Source organism: Suricata suricatta, chromosome 16, assembly GCF_006229205.1.
Source record: "Suricata suricatta isolate VVHF042 chromosome 16, meerkat_22Aug2017_6uvM2_HiC, whole genome shotgun sequence".
In the NCBI taxonomy this organism is placed as follows: Eukaryota; Metazoa; Chordata; class Mammalia; order Carnivora; family Herpestidae; genus Suricata; species Suricata suricatta.
This window is the reverse complement of record NC_043715.1, coordinates 39,646,748-39,657,555: the sequence shown is the minus strand read 5'-3', so window position 1 is coordinate 39,657,555 and position 10,808 is coordinate 39,646,748. Positions and strand designations below refer to the sequence as shown.

The 10,808-nt window shown below is 43.4% G+C and overlaps 1 long non-coding RNA gene across 1 annotated transcript in view; it reads left to right on the top strand.

The window, feature by feature from the left end:
• The window catches only part of LOC115280973, an 11,380-nt gene extending 10,011 nt beyond the window's left edge, over positions 1 to 1,369 (top strand). Inside the window, exon 3 of the long non-coding RNA XR_003904013.1 lies at positions 852 to 1,369. This is a non-coding gene — a long non-coding RNA (uncharacterized LOC115280973). The remainder of the gene's footprint in view (positions 1 to 851) is intronic.
• The last annotated feature ends 9,439 nt before the right edge of the window (positions 1,370 to 10,808 follow it).

The following is a 10,808-nucleotide window of genomic DNA, read 5'->3' as shown; positions in this document are numbered from 1 at the left end:
CCCAGAGCCTTTTTACATAGGACACATCAGAGCTCATTCTAAATTGCCTGGCCCCCTCTCTGAGGGAAATGCTTTCGATGACTTTCATACTAAAGTCGCTTGTTTAACTATGGATCCTGTGCATGAATCTCAGGAATCTCATAAGATTCCTCATCGAGGCTCTAAAGCTCTGAGGTCACTCGAGAACAGGCTCGGCAAATAGTTAAGAACTGTCCTTTGTGCCCACCTACTAATTCAGGAGTCTCAGATGTGGGCGTTAATCCCAGAGGCTTGAAACCTAGTGCTTTATGGCAGATGGATGTAACTCATGTTAATTCTTTTGGAAAACTGTCCTTTGTTCATGTCACTGTGGATACTTATTCTCATGCGCTTTTCGCATCTGCTCGAACTGGAGAGGCTTTTAAGGATGGTCAACAACATTTATTTCAATGCTTCTCTGCACTAGGAATGCCTTTCAGAATTAAGACTGATAATGGGCCAGCATATGCATCAAAGAGTTTCAAAAATCTCTGTGAACAGTTTCACATTCAGCATTCAACTGGGATTCCTTATAATCCCCAAAGCCAGGCCATTATTGAAAGAACTAATAAAATTTTAAAAAATCAAATAGTAAGACTTCAAAATTCAGACTTTAAGTATGCCTCACCTCATCAGATCCTGGCTCATTGTATGTTTGTATTAAATCACCCGACTCCACAGACAATTCAGGGGAAGCCCCAACGCTTAAGCATTGGCAAAGCAAACTGACCACAAAGCCCCTGGAGAAATGGAAAGATGTGCTCTCAGGAGCTTGGAAAGGCCCTGCTGTCTTACTAACAATGGGCTGAGGTTTTGCTTGTGTCTTCCCACAGGAAAGTGATGCGCCCATCTGGGTGCCAGATCCACTGGGCCGATATGTCTCCTCTTGGTCGTCGTCGCCGTCGGACCCGACCCCAGACCACATCAAGGAGAGACACCGGGGAGTGGAGCAGAGAAATAAAGAGAATTGATCTGAATAATCATCAGCGGCGGGCAGCTCCCTCACATGCTTCACTCTCAATCGACTCCGGACGAGATCTGCTTCCCAACTGGAAATACATACAAAGACTGACCGCAGAAGCTGAGCAACTTTTAGCTCAACAACAAAGGCCCAGAAAGCCAATGTTCCTAGTTTTTGCAACCCTTACTTTATTGGCTTTTCAAATGAACCCTGCTTATGCTACTAACTATTGGGCTTTCTTCCCTAATCCTCCCAATTTTCATCCTGTTACTTGGCATGAGGACACTGTTAAGGTCTATACTAATGCGTCTTCCATCCTTGGGGGCCCTAGTGTTCTTGATCCTAGAGTTTTTGTCACTGCGTTTAATAAAAATTTTACTCATACCAGCATATCCTCCTCCTCGCCCATCTGTTTTACTTTTCCCACGGATGGGCCATTCTCTATTCCTAGTCCTAATTGTGATTCTACACACTTTTCAGGATGCCATTCACGATGGAGTCTCCAAAACTAGTGCGCAAACACTAAAACTCGAGCATTAACAGCTGTTTTCCCGGGCTCCAAGGTCTCTGTTGTGAGAGCCTATCCATTTGAATCAATTCAAGAAATTATTAAATATTATGTTCATCCTTCTGATTATCCAGAGTGTAAGCCATTTGTCGCCTATGTTGTGAGTAACAGTATTTGAGATCCACGTCCTTTTTGGGTTAAATGTATGTTGAACTCTACTAGACCTGTTCTCCTTAAAGAAAATAACTCATCTGTTCAAGATTGGAGTCTATTCGACCCTTTATCTGATTACCGAAATTATTGTCTAGAAAAATATGGTTGGAGTGACTCTTTTATGCCCTCTCCTATTTTGATTAATCATGTATCTACTCAAGGATTTATAGTTCCTATATTAGTATCTCAGCAAAATCACAGTATTAAATTTCACAGTCATATTTGGAAATTACTTTTTGCTACTCGTAAAGCTACTTATCAGTTTAGTTCCAAGAAAGTCCAGTTCCATAACTTTACAGCATATGTGACCTCTCCCTTTGCACTACTTATGACAAAAAGTCCTACTTCTTTACAGATTAAGAAATAATCTGATACTTACAGTATAAACTGTAAGGAATGTATTCTGTCTAATTGTGTCACTTCTGGAATGAATATCCATATGATGATGATGATTGTAAAACAACCGCCTTATATTATGATTCCTGTTAATATTACCTCTTCCTGGTATGACAATCATGGTTATCGAAGTTTTGCAACTCTTAAATGGAAAATTATCTCGCCCAAAAAGATTTATTGCTGCCTTAATATTAGGAGTAACAACATTAATTTCTATTATTACTGCTGTTACTGTTTTACTGTTGCGCTGGTTAAGGAAGAACACACTGCCTCTTTAGTCAATGATCTATCAAAAAAATGTGACTTTAGCTCTTACCACTCAAGAGATTATTGATAGAAAACTTAATGATAAGGTGGATGCCCTAGAAGAAGCAGTTGTGTCTATGGGTCGAGAGCTATTAACTCTAAAAATTCAATTCTCTTTAAGGTGCCGTTCGGACTACAAATGGATTTGTGTAACTCCCCTGCAGGTACATTCTTGGTACAAGGTACAACAACGTATTTGGGGGATTTGGAATCACTCTGACCTAAGCTTTGATTTAAGCGCTCTGCATAAACAAATCTCTGATATAAATGAGGCCAGAGGGGCCTTTAATGCCGATGATCTTGCTACTAATATTTACAATGGAATTGCAAATCTCATCAAACATTCCAATTTTTTTTCTATGATGGTTACAGTCAGTGCCTCCATGGCTATAATATTGCTGATCTTATTTCTTTTGCCCCTCATTTACCGGTGCCTCAAATCTAGTGTTTCCTGCCTTCAATTGGAATTTAAAACTACTGAGTTCTTAAATAAAAAATAGGGGGGAACTGTTGGGGCCCAGTAGGCCAAAAAACCTCCCACAAGGCGACCTTTGATGGCACTGCCTCCGGGCCGCAGGAGAACTATTTGGGAAGCTGTGGAACAAGTCCAAAGACTGTGAAACCACATTTGGCCTCCTGGGCTGCACATATGGCTTCTGTTTATCCTGTCTGTGATTTTCTTGTTGCTTTGCAAAAGCAAAAAAGACATATACCTTTAGGGTTTGAATCAACTTGGGTCAGTTAGTGACACCAGCTTTCCCTTAAATTATTTCTGTTCCCAGCTCATTGCCTGCTGTGGGGGCAAACACAATGCTCTGTCTAAAATTAACTTTTTGGATAATGAGCATCTTGCCTAGACATAACTCCTAAAGGCCTTTGAAGAAAAGAATATTCTTTGAGAAAAAGACTCCCTCATTCCTGGTTTTTTTGTTTTTTGTTTTTTTTTTCTGTTTTCACGGCTGTTCTCTCTTCTGTGATAAAAAAAAATGATCCTCCTGGAACATGTTTTTACTCTTTCAAGGACCATAAACTATGTGATCATTAAAGAAAAAAATGTAATCACTTATGGTATATAAGACACTGGCTATCGTAGTAAAAAGTGGTATTACCACCATTCACGTTGTCTGTCTTCTTTCCTATAGATATTGCGCTGACACCAACTCCCTACTCAAGACCTTTCGACTGGGGTACGTGGGCTGGCTGGATTGTTATATACTTCCCTATTGTGACTGCTTTTGCTGTGTCCCAGAAGTTTTGGGCTGTCGTGTTGTCACTTTCAATGGCTTTCATGTACTATTTAATTTCCTCCTTAACGTTGTGGTTGGCCCCTTCATTCGTTAGTAGGATGTTCTTTAGTCTCCAACTATTGTTATCTTTGCTCTTTGCTATCTGGTGGTTGAATTTGAGTTTCATAGGGCTGTGTTCTGAAACTATGTATGGTATGATCTCGATCTTTTTGTACTTGCTGAGGGCTGACCTGTGTCGTAGGATGTGGTCTCTCCTGGAGAGTGTTTCCTGTGCACTGGAGACGACCGTGTACAGCACTGCTGTAGGATGAAACGTTCTAAATATCTGTGTTTAGTCCATCTGATCCAGTGTGTCATTCAAAGCCATTGCATTCCTGGTCGATGTTCTCTTCAGAGGATCCATCCATTGCTCAGAGTTGGGTGTTGAAGTCTCCTACTATTATGGCTATATTTAGCAATGAGGTTCTTTATGTTTGTTAGGAATTGATTCATATATTTGGGTGCCCTCACATTTGGAGCATAAGTACTTGCAATTATTATGTCTTCTTGGTAGATAGACCCCTTAATGATGATGGAAGGCCCTTCTTAATCTCTCGATATAGTTTATATTTTACAGTCTAGATTGTCTGATGTCTGTACGGCTACTCCTGCTTTCTTGTCGTGACCGTTGGCATGAGAGATGGTTCTCCATCCCCTACTTTCAATCTGAAGGTGGCTTCCAGGCTGACATGGGTCTCTTGTAAACAGCATATAGAAGGATCTTGGTTTTTCTCCGTTCTGTTACCCTATGTCTTTTGATTGGAGCATTTAGCCGATTGACGTTTAGAGTGAGTACAAAAAGAAAAGAGGTTTTGCCAGTATGTTTTTGGTAGAGCAGGCATTTCTGGAGGGGTTCTCTGGTCCTATCCAATCTTTGCTTCCTTTGGGTTTTTTTTTTCTTTCATCACCTTTTCTCCTCTTTAGAGAGTCCCTGATACATTTTTTGCCAGGCTGGTCATGACCTCCTTTAAATATTTGTCTGGGAAACTTTGGTTCTGTCTTTCGATTTTGTATGACAGTCTTGCTGGATATAAAATTCTTGGCTGCATATTTTTCTGATTCAGTATACTGAACATCCTGCCACTCCTTTCTGGCCTGCACATCTCTGTGGATAGGTCTGCTGCAAACCTGATCTCTCTTCCTTTGTAGGTTAAGTTCCCCCCACGCCCCCACCCCCGGTGCTCTCATGATTCTTTCCTTCCCTGAGTATTTTGTGAATTTGGCTGTGAAATGCCTTGCTGATGGTCTGTTTTTGTTGTATCTTGTGCGAGTCTCTGTGCTTCCCGGATTTTGATGTCTTTTGCAGGTTAGCAAATGTCCCTAAGCACTGCTCTTAATGGCGTCGACTATCTTCATTCAAAATCCCATCACCATTACATCATGAGGGTTTTTGCATATCTGGTGATGCCAATAGTACACATCAATGTGTTCATTGTATGCCCGACACATGTCCATGTACCTGGAAAACAAATCTCACTTCATACAGTATGTGTCACGGAGGCAGTGACAGTTGGACCTCACCTCCTGGTAGGGCTCGTGGCACATTTGGTCATGGTACGTCACTTTTGCCACTTGACTCACACACAGCCCTCTTCATGTGAGTCTTCCCCAAATCACAGTCATCACAGAGTGCTGGGACAGGGTTCCTTCATTCTGCTGGCAGCTTTGTGTTGAGTCACGTGGAATCCCGTTCCACTGGGGATTGGAGAAATCAGGATGTACTAGGACTAGACGGGGAGACTCCTTCTTTCTCCACCTTCTTAGAAGGGGATATCACATTTCTCTTCTGATACTGCTGCTGAGAAAAAACCTGTCTTGCTCAGGTGCCCACATCTGACCCTAGTTGCAGGTCTGTATGCTGGACAAAAAGTGTCATTCAAGAGGACCCACAAGGAATCCCTTAGAGACTGAGCATCAGTGTGAGCGCTTGACTCTCTCCCAAGGAGCACCATTGGGTATGTTGTGTCCTGCAGGGTGTGGAACCAGAACCCCAGCTGTGGGAAGGGAGAATCCCCACTCACCTTCCTCGTCCATCTGCCAGTGGGAAGAGGGGCTGGATGAGGTCTGAAGGCTTTTGCCAGTAAACCTCTTAAGGTAGTTTTTGTCCGACAATATGAACACAAACGGCCAAATTATGATTCCAGTTTCCCTTAGAGCCCAAATCTTGTGAAAAATAATGATTTTGATAGAATTTGATTTCCATATTCCTGTTTCCACAAAGAAACAGGAGAAGGAAGAGCCTGCTGGATTTCTAAGTGTCATTTTGTCTTCAAGAAACTGTCTCATTGCAGGAAGGGTATCCTGGAAGTCTTTAATCTGTGGAGCGTAAGTTCGATTAATGGCAGTCCATGAAAAAGATTCACCATCAAGAGAACCTGTATGACCTGAGCCCACGTTGCCTACAATTAACCACGTTTGTGCTCCTTGGGAAAGGACAGGGCCACCTTGTTGGTGTAGGACTTGTCTTCACATTTTCTTCAGTGCATGGTCTTAGGGTCAAAGTCTGTGACTCATCTCGCTGCAATGCACTTATATTTTTTTAGTTACACCATTTTCCATTATATTTCTGTGGTGTAGAAATGGGAACATGACACCTGTCCAAGTAGACAATGCATTGTTGTTAAATCAGTGCACAGGGTTGTGCAGCATGTTACCAGGCTCTTCCGTCTTACAGGATAATTTCCCCACCAGCAAGGAATAGCCACACCTCATTGCCTCCTCCCCAAAGTCTTGGCAACCGCCCACCTGCCCTCTGCTACCAGGAGACCTTGACTATTTTCCAATCCCTATGTAATTGCAGTAAGAGAGATTGGTTTTCCTGACATTGCTTATTTCACTGAGATGAAGGTCTTCATTGAAACGTTCCTGTTTCAATCAGCCGGGATGTCCTCATCTTCTAAAAGCTAAATAATTTCCTATGGTATGAATATACCACTTTTTTGTCCAAATTGCTGCATTGGTGGGCATTGGACTAAAATTTCCGTACCCTGACTATATTATACAGACTCCAGTGAACATGGGATCACTGGTATAACTTGGACATAATGATTTTATTTCCACTGGATGTATACTGCGGTGCACGATTCCTGGATTTCATGGGAGTTCTCTGAGCCGTCACTTGAGTACACTCAAGACAGGCTTCCGTGATGGCTGCAGCATTTTGCATTATGGTTATCCACAGTCAGTGCTTCAGATTTTGCCCATCGTTATCAATTCCTGCATTTAGTGTTTGCTTTTTGGTGTTCGGTTTGGGTCCCAGCCATGCTGACGGATGAAGGATGCTTGTCCTTGTAGGTGCCTGTGCCTCATGATTGGTTATGTCGGTGTCTTTTCCTCATCCTGCTGGCCATGGGTTTTGTTTTCCCTTGGAGCCATGGCTATGCAGGTCTGTTCCCCGTCCTCAAATGTGGATAGTTCCTCGCTCTTCCCATTTTGCAAATAAACGCTTTTTCTGATAGAAGGTTTGGCAATATTTTCTTGTATTGTGTAGGTTGCCCTCTGAATCTGTGGATTGTTGGAGAGAATACCCTTGGCCCGCTATAGTCTTGATGAGTTCGCCGTAAATGTTCCTGTCCATGCTCTATCCCCCTGTTCAAAGATTCCCATACCATAGTGGTTGCTTTGTGTAGTTTTCTACTGAGTTTTCCTGTCCGCAAGGATGGATCCTCCACAGTGTCCTTCATGCTCAAGGATCTTGTGACGATGTGGGCAGCTTTGTGCTTCCAGATGTACTTTAGGATTTTCAATATCTAGGAAATGGCATTGTGGCTTGGCTAGGTGTGTCATTTAACCTGCGATCACTTTTTCTAGGAAGTGGCATTGACCTCCTTCTTTTGGTGTCAGAAGGCCTCAAAGGGTGCCTGACAGGAACCCAGGATTTCCTCACTTACTTACACGTCAAAAGTCAGATCCGGCCCGCAGTTAACGTCAGAGAAATAAGCAGGGGAGCAGAGGTGATATCTTCCTCTTTGGATTTTCGTGCTGTGCGATTGAGAGTGGAATCTGCCTAAAATCAACGTTCCACAATCCCTCCTTCACTCATGCCCTACAGGAAAATAAGATAGTAGCAGAAAACCTCTGATGGCTCCGTCCCACCCGCCACATTTCAAGTGTCCCTTAGCAGTTGGTATTTCTGGATGGGACATGCAGAGGGGCAAGGTTTAATGGGCCTGTAGAAATGATAGTACAATGGTGATTTCTGCAGTTTCTTGGTCTCATGGGAAGGTCTGAAACTGCAATCCATGTCTTCGTGAAGGGCTCCTCCTAGGTCCAGCCCAGTGACCATCTGCGAACCGACCGAGAGTTCAGGCAGATGCTATCTGACCTTCGGAAACCCCAACTGGAGTAGGACTGCCGGGCTAGCACCTCTGGCTAAGACGATTTCTCATATTTTTGTTCCTACAGTTTTAACCATTGAAAGACTGGGAAAATCAAGTAATGGTATTATCGATGAAATTTGAGGTAGTGAGCAGCACTCAGGAGCAGTGGGAGAGGGCTGAAGGTTCCGTGGGGTTGCACAAAATGGTCTGTAGACCGTAGAAACTGGACAGGACACCAGAAAGGAGAGGGAAACAAGTGTAGAAGTCGGATTTGTTTTTTCAGAGGTCACGGACATACTGTCAATGAAATTGTGTCCCTAAGCATTGAGGAGGCTGTGTTTGTAATGACTATTTCTAACTTTGCTCTTCTGAATTACCTTTCCCATCAAATCGGCACTTCTGTCTCTTTGCCATTGCCAAACGTCACTGCTTGGTTGGCACTCTTCAGGCATTGCATTTGAGGGATTCCGGTTTTTCCTGTCATTGACCCACAATGCACATGGCCTGAGAAACAAACCCCCAGCAGTCAAAACCCAGGACGGCAGGGCAGGGGCTGTGATGACACTAGGATGTAGCCTTCATTTGTCCCTGGGAGGACCATGGAAGGGTCTCTTCCTTCTTGTCAGCCATGGATTCTGCAGGGAAACCACCCCAAGACCTCAAAAGGCATGCTCCAAAATAAATCCGGGACCCGTTGTAAGATCTGCCCCAATCAGCACGCCACAGGATCTCCTGAGAAACACCCAACCTTTCCTGTTGTCGGCGTTTCACTCGTAGTACATCACTTGTAGCCCCATCACAGCACACGACCGAGCACAGCATATTAACATGTTCACGACTCTGAATGAGAAACTGAGGAAGGGAGCCTTCTCCTACCTCTGTCAGGTATGTGTAAATCCTTCTTGGGATGTCAACCCTGGGCCATCATTTGTGGTGACTGTGCTTCACTGTGTTTCTATTGACGACCCTGCTAAATAACAGTGTTTGCCCACAATCCTGGGCTGTGGGCAGTTTTCAGTGCAAACCAAAGATAAATAGTTTCTTAAGTCCATTTGTGGCATGAGATTTGTTGGGCATCAGGGGAGTTGGGAGAACAGGGAGAGTGGAAGGGTGAACTATGAGTAGTGTGTGATGAGTTGTTCTATGGCCTCTGCCAGCAAGAGGCCGACCCCCTCACTCTCTGTTTGTCTGCATTTCCCAGACATCTGCTGCCGCTGTTGCTGTGTGGAATCCCCAGATGTAGTGCCGATCAAAACACCACCAACAGTTAAAAATCATAACGGCTTGTCGCCTGCCTCAGTGATCCCTCCTCCTCCGCCAGAAGACGATGCCCTGGGGGAAGGGGCCATGGAAATTTACTCATTATGCTGATTAGGAATAACTGTTTCGTTCATTTTCCTATACTTCCTGAACAGCTTAGAATGTTGAGGCATGTTTTTCAGTGATTTCATGTCTGAAATTAAATTCATGAAGTCAACCATAGTACAGTACCAATAGAAATTAAGAACTAATTTTCTGGTGGTGTACTCTGGTCCTTTCTAATCTTTGTTGCTTTTGGTCTTTTTCTTCTTTTCATCGTCTTTTCTCCCCTGAATGAGTCTGCTATACATTTTCTTGCCATGCTGATTTAGTGGTCATGACCTCCTTTAATTTCTCTCTGCCCAGGAAACTTTGGTTCTGTCTTTTGATAGTGTATGACAGTCTTGCTGGATATAGAATTCTTGGCTGCATATGTTTCTGATTCAGCATAATGAATCTATCCTGCCACTCCTTTCTGGCCTGCCACGTCTCTGTGGATCGGTCTGCTGCAAAACTGATCTCTTTTCCTTTGTAGGTTGAGGAGTTTTGTTTTTCCCTTGGTGCTCTCATGATTCTTTCCTTGCCTGAATATTTTGTGAATTTGACTACAAAATGCCTTGTTGGTGGTCTGTTTCTGTGAGAGTCCTCTGTGCTTCCCGGAATTTGATGTCTGTGTCTTTCCCAGATTAGGAACTTTTTTTTTTTTGCCATCGCTTGTTCACATAACCTTTCTACCCCATTTTTCCAGTCTTCACCTTCTGTGACCCGATTGATTCTGAAATTATTCCTTTTTCATGAGTACTGATTTATTTTTTTTTTCATTTTTAAAATTTATTTTTGAAAGACAGAGAGAGACAGCATGAGCAGGGGAGGGTCAGAGAGAGAGGGAGACACAGAATCTGAAGCATAATCCAGGCTCCGAGCTAGCTGTCAGCACAGAGCTCGACACGGGGCTTGAACCCAGGAATCATGAGAAAATGACCTCAGCCAAAGCCAGACACTCTACCGACAGAGCCACCCAGGCGCCCCTAATATCTCTTATTCTTAAGTTGTGCTCCTTTGCTTGATTCTCCGTCTTTTTTCTGCTTCCTCCTCCTCCATACGTTTGTCCTCTATTTCACTTATTCCCTGCTCTGCCTTGTCCTTCTTTTCCGCTACAGCATCCTTTCGAGGTGGCAACACAGTAACAGCATTTTGTATTTCATCCTGACTAGCTGTTACTTCTTTTTTTCCCCGTTTTTTAAAATAGTTTATTGTCAAATTGGTTCCCATACAACACCCAGTGCTCTTCCCCACAAGTGCCCTCCTCCATGTCCACCACCTCCTTTCCACTCCCCCTTCCCCTTCGACCCTCAGTTCGTTTTCAATATTCAATATTCTCTCAAGTTTTGCGTCCCTCTCTTTCCCCAACTCTATATCCCCCTTCCCTTTCTCATGGCCCTACATTAGGTTTCTCCTGTTAGACCTATGAGTGCAAACACATAGTATCTGTCCTTCTCTCT